This window comes from Pteronotus mesoamericanus, unplaced genomic scaffold (genome assembly GCF_021234165.1).
Source record: "Pteronotus mesoamericanus isolate MK-2021 breed Mesoamerican mustached bat unplaced genomic scaffold, CSHL_Meso_final contig_27, whole genome shotgun sequence".
NCBI lineage: Eukaryota > Metazoa > Chordata > Mammalia > Chiroptera > Mormoopidae > Pteronotus > Pteronotus mesoamericanus.
The window spans coordinates 12,406,977-12,421,190 of NW_026555115.1; the positions used below are offsets into that span (position 1 = coordinate 12,406,977).

General features: G+C 39.3%; 1 pseudogene; it reads left to right on the plus strand.

Annotated features, from left to right (window-relative positions):
• Positions 1-7,748: 7,748 nt before the first annotated feature.
• Positions 7,749-13,661, plus strand: LOC129071641 (polyadenylate-binding protein 1-like; annotated as a pseudogene).
• Positions 13,662-14,214: the final 553 nt, after the last annotated feature.

The window sequence follows — 14,214 nt, forward strand, 5'->3', positions numbered from 1 at the left end:
TTCTCTAATGACTTTGTGTAATCTGCCTGGAATTGTGCTCCTTGTATTAATTGTCACCCCCATCACTCAAATTTGTCCCAATACCTGGACAACCTGTATAATATTGGCCACTTCTATTGGTAGGTGCTTCTGAACCTTGGCATCACTTTCATAGAGCCTATGCATTTCTTTAATAACATCTATTCCAATTTTAAGTTTGCATTTATATAGTATGTATAACAATTTGTATGACACCAGGCTGTAAGTTCTTTAAGAATAGTCTACAGAAGCCATTTTCACTACTGTATTTTCAATAAAATGTTATACAGTGTAGGCAATAAAAAAAAGTCTTGCTGGGTGTTTTAAAGTCAAAGTAAAAATAAAATAGAACAATATGTTTTCATTATTATATATTCTTTTAATTATGAAGCACAGTGTTACAAATCGGTGTTCATTTTAAAAACATTATAAACATAATTTCATATTCTCCTTGATCTGCAGCTTAGTTTTAACTAGACTATTTTTTCATATCAATTTATAGTCTTGTATTATTAGTAATTTTATGGCTTCACAATATCATTGGATGATGACACTACCATAGTGGCATTAATCATCCGTCCACTGCTGGATATTAGTTAATCCTTCTCCCAGTATATTTTATCTTATATTATTCTAGATTATGTTTCAATAAATAAATTATTTGTCCATAATTATTATTAAAATTATTTACTTACTTTGAACAAATTCCCAGATATGGAGGTCAAGATGCGTGTAAATATTTGTTTTAAAAATGTCTTTTTAAGATATCCAGTAAATGAAATTTCCCACTTGAGATTTCCATAAACTACTATAGTTTTTAATTTTTTTTATTGTTCAAATACATTACTCTCCACTTTCCTTCCACCACTTTCCCGTGTCCCCATCCCCCACTTCCCTTCCTCAACCTTTTCCCACATTGGCTTTGTCCATGGATCCTTTATATATATGTTCCTTGACTTGACCTTTTCCTTCCATTTCCCCTTTCCTCCGTGCCTCCATCCTTCTTAAATCTGTTGACTTCTTTTTTCTTTCAATGTTGCTGGTTATATTTACCTTGCTAGTATTTTTTACTGGTTAGGTTCCACTTATAAGGTGAGATCATATGGTATTTCTCTTTTACCCCCTGGCTTATTTCACTTAGCATAATGCTCTCCAGTACCATGCATGCTGTCATGAAGGGTGGTAGCTCTTTCTTTTTTCTGCTGCATAGTATTCCATTGTGTAAATGCACCATAGATTTTTGATCCACTCATTGACTGATGGGCACTTAGGTTGCTTCCAGAACTTGGCTACTGTAAATTGTGCTACTATGGACATTGGGGTGCATAAGTTATTTTGAATTTGTGTTTTGGGATTCTTAGGGTATAAAACCAACAAATGAATCACTGGGTGAAAAAGGATTTTTCCATTTTTAGCTTTTTGAGGAAATTCTAAACTGTTTTCCACAGTGGCTGCACCAGTCTGCACTCCAACCAACAGTGTACGAGGGTTCCCTTTTCTCCACAGCCTCGCCAGCACCTGTTGTTTGTTGATCTGTTTATGACGGCCATTCTGACTGTGTGAAGTGGTATCTCAATTTGGTTTTAATTGCATTCTTCTGATGGCTAGTGATGCTGAGCGTCCTTTCTTATGTCTCTGGGCCCTCTGCATCTCTTCCTTGGAGAAGTGTATGTTTAGATCTTTTGCCCATTGTTTAATGGGATTTTTTTGACTTGAGGTGGAGTCGTGTGAGTTTTCTACATATTGTGGAGATCAAACTTCTGTCTGAGGTATCATTAACATATGTATTTTCCCATATGGTTGCTTTTCTTTTCATTTTGCAGATGTTTTCTTTATCCATGCAGAAGCTTCTTATTTTGATGAGATCCCACTTGTTTATTTTTTCCTTTATGTTCCTTCTTTTAGGGGACATATCAGTGAAAGTATTGCTGCTTGGGATATCTGAGAGTTTCCTGCCTATGTTCTCCTCTAGGACTTTTATGGTGTTACAACTTATATTTAAGTCTTTTATCTATCTTTTCTTATAACTTAATTTATTTATTTTTTTAAAATACATTAGTCTCTACCTTTCCCCGACCACTTTCCCTTGCCCCCTCGCCCCTCCCTCCCTCAACCCTTCTACTTTGGTTTTCTCCATGACTCCTTGCTATATGTTCCTTGACTTGCCCTTTCCCTTCCTTTACCCCCCGACTCTCACCCCTCCTTTCCTCTTGTCTCTGTTGGTTTTCTTTCCTTTGAGTGTTGCTGGTCTTATTTTCCTTGCATCTTTGTATTGTTGGTTAGGTTCCTCTTATAGGTGAGATCACATGGTATTTGTCTTCTGCTCCCTGGCTTATTTCGATTAGCATAATGCTCTCTAGATCCATCCATGTTATCCCAAACTGTAGTAGCTCTTTTTTTTCATTCTCCTGTGTAGTATTCCATTGTGTAAATGTACCACAAATTTTTGATCTAATCATCTACTGGTGGACATTTAGGTTGCTTCTAACACTTGGCTATTGTCAATTGTGCTGCTATGAACATTGGGATGCATAGGTTCTTATGAATTGTTGTTTTGGGATTGTTAGGGTGTAGTCCCAACAGGGGAATCACTGGACCAAAAGGCAGTTCCATGTTCAGCTTTTTGAGGAAATTCCATGCAGCTTTCCACAATGGCTGCAGCAATCTGCATTCCCACTGACAATGTACTAGTGTTCCCTTTTCTCCACAGGCTTGCCAGCACCTGTTGTTTGTTGATCTGTTTATGATGGCCATTCTGACGGGTGTGAGGTGGTATCTCATTGTGGTTTTGATATGCATTTCTCTCATGGCTAGTGATGCCGAGCATCCTTTCAAATGTCTCTGGTCCCTCTGTATCTCTTCCTTGGGAAAGCATCAGCCCAGGTCCTTTGCCCACTTTTTTTTTGTGAATCATTTGTCTTCTTAGAGTGCAGTCGAGTGAGCTCTTTATATATCTTGGAGATCAAACCTCTATCTGATGTATCATTAGCAAATATATTTTCCCATATGGTTGCCTCCCTTTTTATTTAGCTGATGTTTTCTTTTGCCGTGCAGAAGCTTCTTATTTTGATGTGGTCCCCTTTGTATATTCTTTCCTTTATGTCTCTTGCTTTAGGAGACATGTCGGTGAAAAAAATGGTGCCTGGGATATCAGAGTTTCCTGCCAATGTTCTCCTCTAGGATTTATATGGTATTGCAACTTATATTTAAGTCTTTTAACCACCTTGAGTTTATTTTTGTATATGGTGTCAGCTGATGATCCAATTTCAATTTTTTTGCATGTAACTCTCCAGCTCTCCCAACACCATTTGATAAAGAGACTATTATTGCTCCATTTTATGCTTCTGCCCCTGTTGTCAAATATTAGTTGCCCGTATAGACCTGGGCTTATTTATGGGCTTTCTATGCTGTTCCACTGGTCTATAGGTCTGTTCTTGTGCCAGTACCAGATTGCTTTGAGTATAGGGGCTTTGTAGTATAGTTTGATGCCCAGTATTGTGTCCCTCCTACTTTGTTTTTCTTTCTCAGAATTGCTGGGGCTATTCGGGATCATTTCTGGTACCATATAAATTTTTGAAATGTCTGTTCTATTTCTGTGAAATATGTCATTGGTATCGTAATAGGGATTGCATTGAATCTATAAATTGCTTTGGGTAGTATGGACATTTTGATGACATTAATTCTTCCAATCCATGAGCACAGTATATGCTTCAATTTATTTGTGGCTTCCTTAATTTCTTTCTTCAATATTTTACAGTACTCTGCGTATAGGTCTTTTACGTCTTTGGTTAAATTTATTCCTAGATACTTTATTTTTCTTCTTGCTATATCGAATGGTATTTTATTTTCTGATTTCTTCTTCTTCTATTTCATGCTGATGTACAAAAATGCCTTTGATTTCCGAATATTGACTTTGTATCTTGCTGTTTTGCCAAATTCACTTATTCGGTTGAGTAGTTTTTTGGTAGAATATAAAGGATTTTCTATGTACACTATCATGTCATCTGCAATCACTGATAGTTTTAATTCCTCCATCCCTATTTGGATGCTTTTTATTTCTATTTCTTGTCTGACCACTGTGGCCAGGACTTCCAATATAATGTAGAAAAGAAGTTTTGAAAGCGGACATCCTTGTCATGTTCCCAATCTTAGTGGGAAAGCTTTTAGTTTTTGCCCGTTGAGTATGATGTTGGCTGTAGGTTTTTCATATATGGCCTTAATTACATTGAGGAATACCCCATTTATTCTCATTTTGTTGAGTGTTTTGATCATAAAAGGGTGCTGTACCTTACTGAATGCTTTTTCTGCATCTATCGAGTTGATCATGTGATTTTTGTCTTTCCTTTTATTTATGTGATATATTACATTTATTGACGTGTATATTGAACCATCCCTGCATCCCTGGGATGAATCCCACTTGATCCTGGTGGATAATCTTTTTAATGTATTCCTGGATGTGGTTTGCCAATATTTTGTTGAGTATTTTAGTGTCTATGTTCATCAGTGAAATTGGCCTGTAGTTTTCATTCTTTGTAGGGTCTTTACCTGATTTGGCGATTGGAATGATGCTGGCCTCATAAAAAGAGTCTGAGAGTCTTCCCTCTTCTTGGATTTTTTTGGAATTGTCTGAGAAGGACAGGGGTTAGCTCTTCCTTAAATGTTTAGTAAAATTCTCCTGAGAAATTGTCCAGTCCTGGACTTTTGTGCACTGGGAGTTTCTTGGTTACTGCTTCCATTTCCCCAGTTATTGGTCTGTTCAAGTTTTCTGTTTTTTCCTCCTTCAATGTTGGAAGATTATACTTTTCTAGAAATTTGTTCATTTCATCAGGGTTTTCAAATGTCTCGGCACAAAATTGTTCATAGTAGTTTCTGACAATCCTTTGTATTTCTGTGTTATCAGTTGTTATTTCTTCTCTTTCATTTCTGATATTATTAATTTGGGTCCTCTCCCTTTTTTTCTTGATGAGTCTGCTTAAAGGCTTGTTGATTTTATTTATCTTTTCAAAGAAGCAGCTTCTGGATTGGTTGATCCTTTGAATTGTTCTTTTCATCTCTATGTCATTCAGTTCTGCTCTAATCTTGACTATTTCCTTCCTTCTACTTGCCCTGGGATTTATTTGTTGTTTCTACAGTCCTCGAAGTTGTAGAATTAGGTATTTTATTTGAAATGTTTCTATCTTATTTAAATAAGCCTGTAATGCTATGAACATCCTTCTCAGGACTGCCTTTGCTGTGTCCCATAGGTTTTGGACTGTTGTATGCTCATTTTCATTTGTTTCCAGAAACTTTTTGATTTCTTCTCTTATCTCATTATTGACCCATTCATTGTTTAATAGTTTACTGTTTTGTCTCCATGAGTTTGCAAGTTTTTGAAGTTTCTCTTTGAGGTTGATTTCGAGTTTCAAGCCCTTGTGGTCTGAGAAAAAGTTTGGTATTATTTTAATTTTCCTGAATTTGCTGAGGTTTGCTCTGTGTCTTATCATGTGGTCTATCTTTGAAAAACTGCCATGCGCATTTGAAAAGAATGTGTATTTTTCTTCTTTGGGATGTAAGGTTCTATATATGTCAGTTAAGTCTCTTTAATTCAGTGTATCATTCAGCTCCACAATATCTTTATTAATGTTTTGTTTGGAAGATCTGTCCATTTTTTACAGTGGGGTGTTGTAATCCCCTATTATCAGTGTGTTACTGTCTATATCTTTTTTGAAGTTGTCCAACAATTTCCTTAACTACTTGGGAGCCCTTATGTTGGGTACATAAGTTTACAATATTTATGTCTTCTTGATGGATTCTTCCTTTAAGTATTATAAAGTGCCTCTCTAGGTTTCTTTATATGGCCTTTGTTTTGAAATATATATTGTCTGACATAAGTATTGCAACCCCTCCCTTTTTCTCTTGCCTATTTGCCTGTAATATTTCTTTCCATCCCTTTACTTTCAATCTGTGTAGGTCTCTTGGTCTGAGGTGGTTCTCTTCTAGGCAGCATATGTGTGGGTCATGTTCTCTTATCCATTCAGCTATCCTGTGTCTTTTGATTGGGGCACTTAGTCCATTTACACTGAGAGTTATTACTTATAGAAACCTATTCACTTTTTCTATTTCTACCTGTGTTTTTCTCTTTCTCACTATTTTCCTTCATCTTCTTAAACCAGTCCCTTTAGCATATCTTGTAGTGCTGGTTAGGTAAAGGTGTATTCTTTTAGCTTTCTTTTGTCTGGGAAACTTCTTATTTCCCCTTCTGTCTTAATTGAAAGCCTTGCTGGGCAGAGCAGCCTTGTTTGTAGGCCCTTGCTTTTCACAACTTGGAATATTTGTTGCCATTCTCTTCTGGCTTGTAGTGTTTCTGTTGAGAAGTCAGCTCCTAGGCGTATCGGGGCCCCCCTGTATGTTACTTTCTCCTTCTCCCTGGCTGCCTTGAGGGTTCTCTCTTTGTTTTTGATAGTTGCCATTTTAATAATGATGTGTCTTGGAGTGGACCACCTTGAGTCCCTCTTGAGTGGAGTCCTCTGTGCCTCCTGGATCCATGAGAGGCTTTCTCTCCTCAAATTAGGGAAATTTTCCATCATTACTTTTTCAAGGAGGTTCTCTATCCCTTGCTCCTCTTCTTCTTCTTCTGGTAGCCCTATTCTATGGATATTATTGCGTTTCAGGTTGCCCTGCATTTCCCTAAATGCCTCTTCATTCTTTTTTAGTCTTTTTTTCCATTTCTTGTTTTTTCTGGGGGCTTTTTACTGCCTTATCCTCCATCTCACTGCTTCTATCCTTGCCTTCATGCAGCCTGCTTTGGATTCCGTCTACCGTGTTCTTCAATCCAGAAATGGTATTCTTCATATCTTCTTGTGTCTTCTTGATAGTTTCTATGACCTTTTCCAGGTTGATATAGTTTACAGTAAGTTTCTGATAGGTCCCTGTAGTTTCTCATAGTTCCCTTTGAGCTGACTGAGCTCATTGAGCTCCCTTAGAGCCATTGTTTTGAATTCAATATCTGACCATTCCGTTGCCTATATTTCATTTAGCTCTCTCTGTGGGGAGACCCCTTTTCCAGTCTTTTGGGGGGAACTTCTTCCCATTTTTGTGAGAGTCTGTTATTTATTTCTTTGTTTGTTTGTTTGTTCTTGCTTCTGCTTCAGTTGGGCCTAGATTTCCTAATTTTGTGGATTAAACTTCTACGGTAGTAGGCAGTTCTTTTTATTTATTTATTTATTTATTTATATTTTCTTTAGTGTTCTTTCTGGACCTTCCTCTGCTCATGTCAGTTTTTGACCGTATATGACCTTGGGTCATTTGTTGGAGCTTTCCAGGAGTCTATTGTCTGTGTCTGACTCCTGTTTTGGGCATCTCTGTGACCCCTTCAGCCAGGGATTCACTGTATCTGTGGATTGCTTTGCACTCTCCCACAGATTCCTTGAGCACGCTCCCCGGGTGACAGGATCTCCAGCCCACCTGGGTGTTTATTTGCCCAACCTTGGGCTCTTGTGTGTGCCCATGCCCAGTGGGCACACCGGGACTAGTCAGTTTATGGTCTTCTATTGTGTGTTTTCCCTGCTTTTGACTCTTTGGGGCGTCGCCTGCACTCAACAAATGGAGACCATGGAAATAGGAGAAAGTCAGCTTCAGGACTCTCTGGTTAATCCTTTCTCCCTTCTCTCCTCCAGAGACTCTGGGCAGCTCTGTGACCCCTTCGGCCCAGGATTCACTATTTCTGCAGACCGCTCTGCACTCGCGGGCTGATGCCGATTGGTTTACGCCTGCCCTGTCCGATCTGCACACTCCCTCGCAGGCCCCACTGGCGCAAACCTGCGGGAGCCCTTGCCAGCCTTCCTGGGTCCATACACAGGCTTGCCAACCCTCGCCGGCCACTCCGAGGGAGTGTGCGTGCCCACACTGGGTGGTTTTGGGCTGTCTGTTGTGTGCTTTTCAGCTTTTTGCTCTTTGGGGATGTGGTTCATTCCCAAACTATGGAGACTACAGAAAGGAAAAGGAGTTGGGACTACACAGTTCCTCCTCCCATTCTTTCCCTAACACCTCTGTCTCCAGTCTCTCCTCAGGGGTCTCTGCGCAGTTCTGAGGCCCCTTCGGCCAGGGATCCACTATTTCTGTGCACTACATTGTAATTGTGGGCTGTCTGGCTCGTCCACACCTCCTTCTCCCTCTTTGGGGGAGTTTCTTCCCAGTGCAAAATGGAGACTACCGAATGGGGAGCGAGTCGGGACTCCCTTTCCTCCTGTTCTTTCCCCCAATGCCTCCATTTCCAGTCTCTCCTCAAAGCTCTCAATGCAGCTGTGTGACCCCTTCGGCCAGGGATCCTCTATTTCTTCCAGCTTGTTTGCACTTAGCCCCCCAGCTCACACGCACACAAGCTGTGCAAGAGTGCACAGAAGGCAGGTTAATTGATTTCCTTATGCCTGAGTGAGATGGTAGCTGCAGAGTGGGAGGTTAGTTATCACCCGGGCTCTGCCAGCCACTGTCTCAGTTCTCTTCACAAAGTTTTCCTCACCAATCTTTTCCTAGGCACCAGCCCACTCTGCAGCCACCTCTACCCAGAAATCAAGGAGGGCAGCTGCCAGTGCAAATTTTGGGGTTAGCCTTTTAAATGTCTCTTTGCATCCCCAGCCGCCTGTCTCTGGCAGAGAGCATCCCTAAGCTTTTCGGGGTTGCGCTTTGTCTGTGTATTCCTGGTTTCAGCTGATTTAGTCTAGGGGTCCCTGTTTATGATTCAGACCCTGTTCTTCTCAGGGGGAGCTAACTGGCCATTTCAATGTCCCTCTGGTGCTGGTCCCCGTGGGCGCCCAGCCCTGCCTCTCTAGCCTCCATCACACTTCTCACTGGTTGGGATGTGTAAGAGTTGATTCCACTGTCTGTCCACAGCTCCAAGGCTCCTCTCCCTCTATTGTTCCATTGTTTTCCAGGTGATTTCTCCACTATTTAGTCACAATTCCAGTTTGGTCTTGGGAGGAGGTCAGCGTGACTCCCATTCACTCCTCCGCCATCTTCCTTTTCCCTTTTATCTAATTTGAGTTTATCTTTGTATATGGTGTCAGTTGCTGGTCAAATTTCAATATTTTGCATGTAGCTGTCCAGCTCTCCCAATATCATTGTTGAAGAGGCCATGTTTACTCCAATTTATGCTTCTGCCTCCTTTGTGAAATATTAATTGACCATAGAGACATGGGTTTATTTCAGGATTCTCTATTCTCTTCCACTAATCTATGTATCTGTTCTTTTGCCAGTACCAGACTGTTTTCATTACAGTGGCCTTGTAATATAACTTGATATCCAGTATTGTGATCCCTCCTGTTTTATTTTTCTTTCTCAAAATTGCTGAGACTATTCGTGGTCATTTATGGTTAAATATAAATTTTTGAAATGTCTGTGAAATACATCATTGTTATTTTAATGTGTTGAATCTATAAATTGCATATAAGACAAATGCCATATGATCTCACCTATAAGCGGAACCTAACCAGCAATACAAAGATGCAAGGAAAAGAAGACCAGCAACACTGAAAGGAAAAGAAATCAACAGAGACAAAAAGGAAGGGGGGGCAGGGAAAAGGAAGGGAAGGGGAAAGTCAAGGAACATGTAGCAAGAACTCATGGACAAAACCAAAGGGGAAGAGCTGAGGGAGGGAAAGAGGGAGGAGGCAAGGGAATGTGGTGGGGGGGAGGCAGAGACAAATGTATTTGTAAAAATAAATTAAAATAAAATTAAAAAAAGAATTGAATGAATACAGATAATAAATATATAAAACAAAAATAATGTAAATATTTAATTAACAATAAACAATTGGTGAAATAAATTAGAGCTATGTTCTTATAATAAAATTCTCCAGTCTTAAAAAATACAGATGAAAACAAATTATCCATACCATACACAAATGAACGTTTCTCGTTCACTGAAAGGCTTCCATGTTGTATCTATTTTATTTGGTAGTACTGAAATGGAAGAAAAGAGAGCTGAAGGTTTATACAGGTGTTCTTATGTCAAGGTCTGGAAGTGACTATATTAATTCTACCCATGTTTCACAGGCCAGAATTCAGTTACACGGTCCCAAGCATTTGGCATGTTAGGAATATAGTCTTCCCAAGAAGAAATTGTTTAGTGCAGGGGACTAATACTGTTGTCTGTAAAGGATGAGATAATAAGTCTTTGAGATTTGCACACTGTATGGTCTCTGTTATATATATTAAACTCTTGTTATAGCACAAAATTGTTCATAGATGATATGGAAAGAAATGGTTGTAACTGTGTTCAGGAAAACTTTATTTATCAAAATAGGTCGTGAGTTAGATTTGAACTGTGAAGCATAGTTTCCTGACTCCTTGTTCAGACTACAAAGTATTGTTTTTTGCTACCATATTATAATTGACTTGGAAATAGACCTGTAATGTATTTTACAGAAAGTACATGTATTGTTATTTGTAATCTAAATATATTGTTTATAAAAATTTATCTTTGTAGAACTTATAGATTTAACTATATATTTCCATTAAAAATAGAGAAAAATACATACCAAAATTTCAAAAAAAAGAATAAAATATAGAACCAACCGATACTTAGTAATGCCTTTTAAATAACTTGGTATAAGAACTATAAATAATATGTTTCAATTAATTTTAGAGTAAACACACAGCTGTGATTGTTGAATAATTTTACTCAGGGGTGAATATAACAAATATAGGACAGTCAAATTAAAAATCAAGGTTAGCATCATGGTGGCAAATGTTGCCCCTCTTGTTTTTTTCACCTCTTTTAATGATTAAAGTAATCATCTATCCACAAACAAAAATGACCTCTGTGGGAGTTGTAGGTCCCAGCACCATACATCAAGGGCCCTGTAAGGATTCTTATCCACCTGCACATGGGATCATAGGCAGACAGGCCATGGTACAATCTGTGAAGTCAGTGGAAGCCTGTAACCCAACCTCAACCACTCTCATTTGTGGTCAGAGGGTACCTGAGAAGGTTGACTTGGGCAGACACCCACAGATAAGGCAGCCTTTGTGGAAGTCCAAGTTCCTAGGAAAGAGAGTTCAGTGCTCTGTTGGAGCAAACAAAAGTAATATAAAGTAAAGTACAAGTCTGGATGCATTGGATAAGGTAAGCACTTGCAGCACCATGATTTCTTCAAGGTGGCACAATGTGGGGCTGAACCTGGCCTGCGATGACCTACCTCTACTGTGGGCAAAAGTGAGTGATAGTAGAGTGCACATCTTTACAAGCTTTGCAGAAAGCTGCTGGAAAAAACTGTTTCTTCACTGCAGCATACAACTTGGGGGAGGGAAAAAATTGGGAAAGAGGCAGATCAGAAGAGGAGAGGACCTTCTCCCACCAAGGTGGTTAGTGCTGAGAGTATAGGTGCGTGCCACTGTCTCAGGATACACATGTATTATTTCAAAAAATAATATATAGATAGAGAGAGAGAGAGAGAGAGATATATATATATATATATATAAAATTAAATATATAATTTTATTTATATAAAGATTTTCATAAGTAGCCTTAGCTCAGTGCAAAAAAGAGTGCCAGGCTCACCACATATGTGTATGTGTGTATACAAAAAAATCTATGTCTTTCCCATGGGAGACCTTTTTGATTACCTTTGTGTAGAATAACCCGATGAAGCAGCTGAGACTGATCCACACACACCCCACAGCTACTCCAATAAGGAACCAGGAGACTGAGGCTTCCTCACTGCTTGGAAGACAACGCCACCCTTGCTCCCCCACCACAGCAAGCAACTAGTGTTGGCAGCCGTGGATCAACCCCGTTCTACCTCTGTTGAGTAGTTTTGTAGTCTGGTTCATTTTTTTGTCCCTTTGCACTTGACTCTGATGCTCTGTCTCTACCCGCTCCACTCCTCTCCATCTGGGTCTGCAGGGCCATAATCACCCACTGCTTCTTGGGCTAGTGGATGTAAACTTCCAGCAGCCATTGAACCACCTGAAGCTTGCTCTGGACACCATGAATTTTAATGTTATAAGGGGCAAGCCAGTTTTCATCATGTGGTCTCAGCATGATCCATCACTTGCAAGGGTGGAGTGGGCAACATATTCATTAAAAATTTGGACAAATCTATTGATAATAAAGTACTGCATGATGCATTTTCTGCTTATGGTAATATCTTTTCATGTAAGGTTGTTTGTGATGAAAATGGTTCCAAGGGTTATGGATTTGTATATTTTGAGACACAGGAAGCAGCTGAAAGCACTATTGAAAAAAATGGATGGGATGCTTCTAAATGATGACAAAGGATTGGTGGGTGATTTAAGTGGCATGAAGAATGAGAAGCAGAACTTGAAGAGTTCACCAACGTTTACTTGAAGAATTTTGGAGAAGACATGGATGATAAGCACCTTAAGAATCTCTTTGGAAAGTTTGGACCTACCTTAATGTGAAAGTAATGACCTATGAAAGTGGGAAATACAAATGTTTTGCAAGCTTCAAAAGGCATGAAGATGCACAGAAAGCTGTGGATGAGAAAAATGGAAAAGAACTTAATGAAAAATAAATTTACTTTGGTTGAGCTCAAAACGAGGTGGAATGGCAGAAGGAACTTAAGTGCAAATTTGAACAGATCAAGTGAGAGGATCACCAGGTACCCAAGGGTGATAACCTATATGTGAAAAATCTTGATGATGGCATTGATGATGAATATTTCCAGAAAGACTTTTCTCCATCTGGCACAATCACTAGTGCAAAGGTTATAATGGAGGATGGTGGCAGCAAAGGGTTTGGTTTTATATGTTTCTCCTCCCCAGAAGACACCATTAAAGCAGTTATAGAAATAAATGGTAGCATCATGGCTACCAAGTCATTGTAAGTAGCTTTAGCTCAGTGCAAAGAAGAGCTCCAGGCTCACCTCACTAACCGGTCTATGCAGAGAATGGCAAGTGTGAAAGCTGTGCCTAACCCCATAATCAGTCCCTACCAGCCAGCATCTCCTTCAAGTTACTTCATGGAAGCTATCCTGCAGACTTAGAAACCTGCTGCATATTATCCTCCTAGACAAATTGCTCAACCAAGACCAAGTTCTTGCTGGACTGCTCATGGGACCAGACCTCATCCATTCCAAAACATGCCCGGTACTATCCACCCAGCTGCTCCTGGATCACCATTTAGTACTATAAAACCAGCTTCTTCACAGGTTCAGGAGTCATTTCAACATAGCATTTTGGCAAAATGTCAACACAGACAATGGGTTCTGCAGCTGCTATTGAAGCTACTCCTGCTGCCTGTACCATTTCACAGTACAAATTTCTTGCAGAAGTTCTCAATCCTCAACAACATCTTAATGCACAACCACAAGTTCCCATGCAGCAGCCCTCTGGTCATGAGCAAGAACAGGAACCCTGGACTGCTTCCATGTTGGCATCTGCCTCTCCTCAAGAGCAAAAGAAGATGTTGAGTGAACAGCTTTTTCTTCCCTTCAAGCCATGCACCCTACTCTTACTGATAAAATCACCGGCATGTTGTTGGGGACTAGTAATTCAGAACCTCTTCATTTTGAGGTTCCAGAGTTTCTCTGTTATAAAGTGGGTGAAGCTATAGCTGTATTACAAGCCACCAAGCTAAAGAAGCTGCCCAAAAAGCAGTTAACAGTGCCACTAATATTCTGTTTAAAATTGATCAGGGACCATGAAAAGAAACTTGTGTTTCACCAAAGAAAAATATATGAACGGAAAAATTTAAATATTATGGAAAAATTAAGAAAGGAAAAGAAACTTTGGACCTTTTATACTGAGAAAATGCCAAGTCTAGCAAACATGCTAGTCCTAGATTACTTATTGATTTCAAAACAACACAAAACACAAAAATAGTAAAATATAAAGGCAAATTCATGTTTTATAGACCCTGGGAAACAATTTTCAGCAAAAAACAAAATTTAAAGCATTCTTTTCTTTAACTTTGTAATTCTTTACTGTGGAATAGCTCAGAATGTTACTTCTGTCTTAAATAACAATTGATAATTGAGAAGGAATCGTAATTTGGATTATAAAATTCATGTTTTAATAAAAATTTATTCTCTGACTAGTGTGGCTCAGTGGATTGAGCATTGGCCTGTGAACTGAGAGGTCATCGGTTTGATTCCCAGTCAAGGCACATGCCTGGGTTATGGGCCAGGTCCCTGGTTGGGGTCATGTGAGGGGCAAGCAAATCTCTCACACATTCATATTTCTCTCCTTCCCTTTATC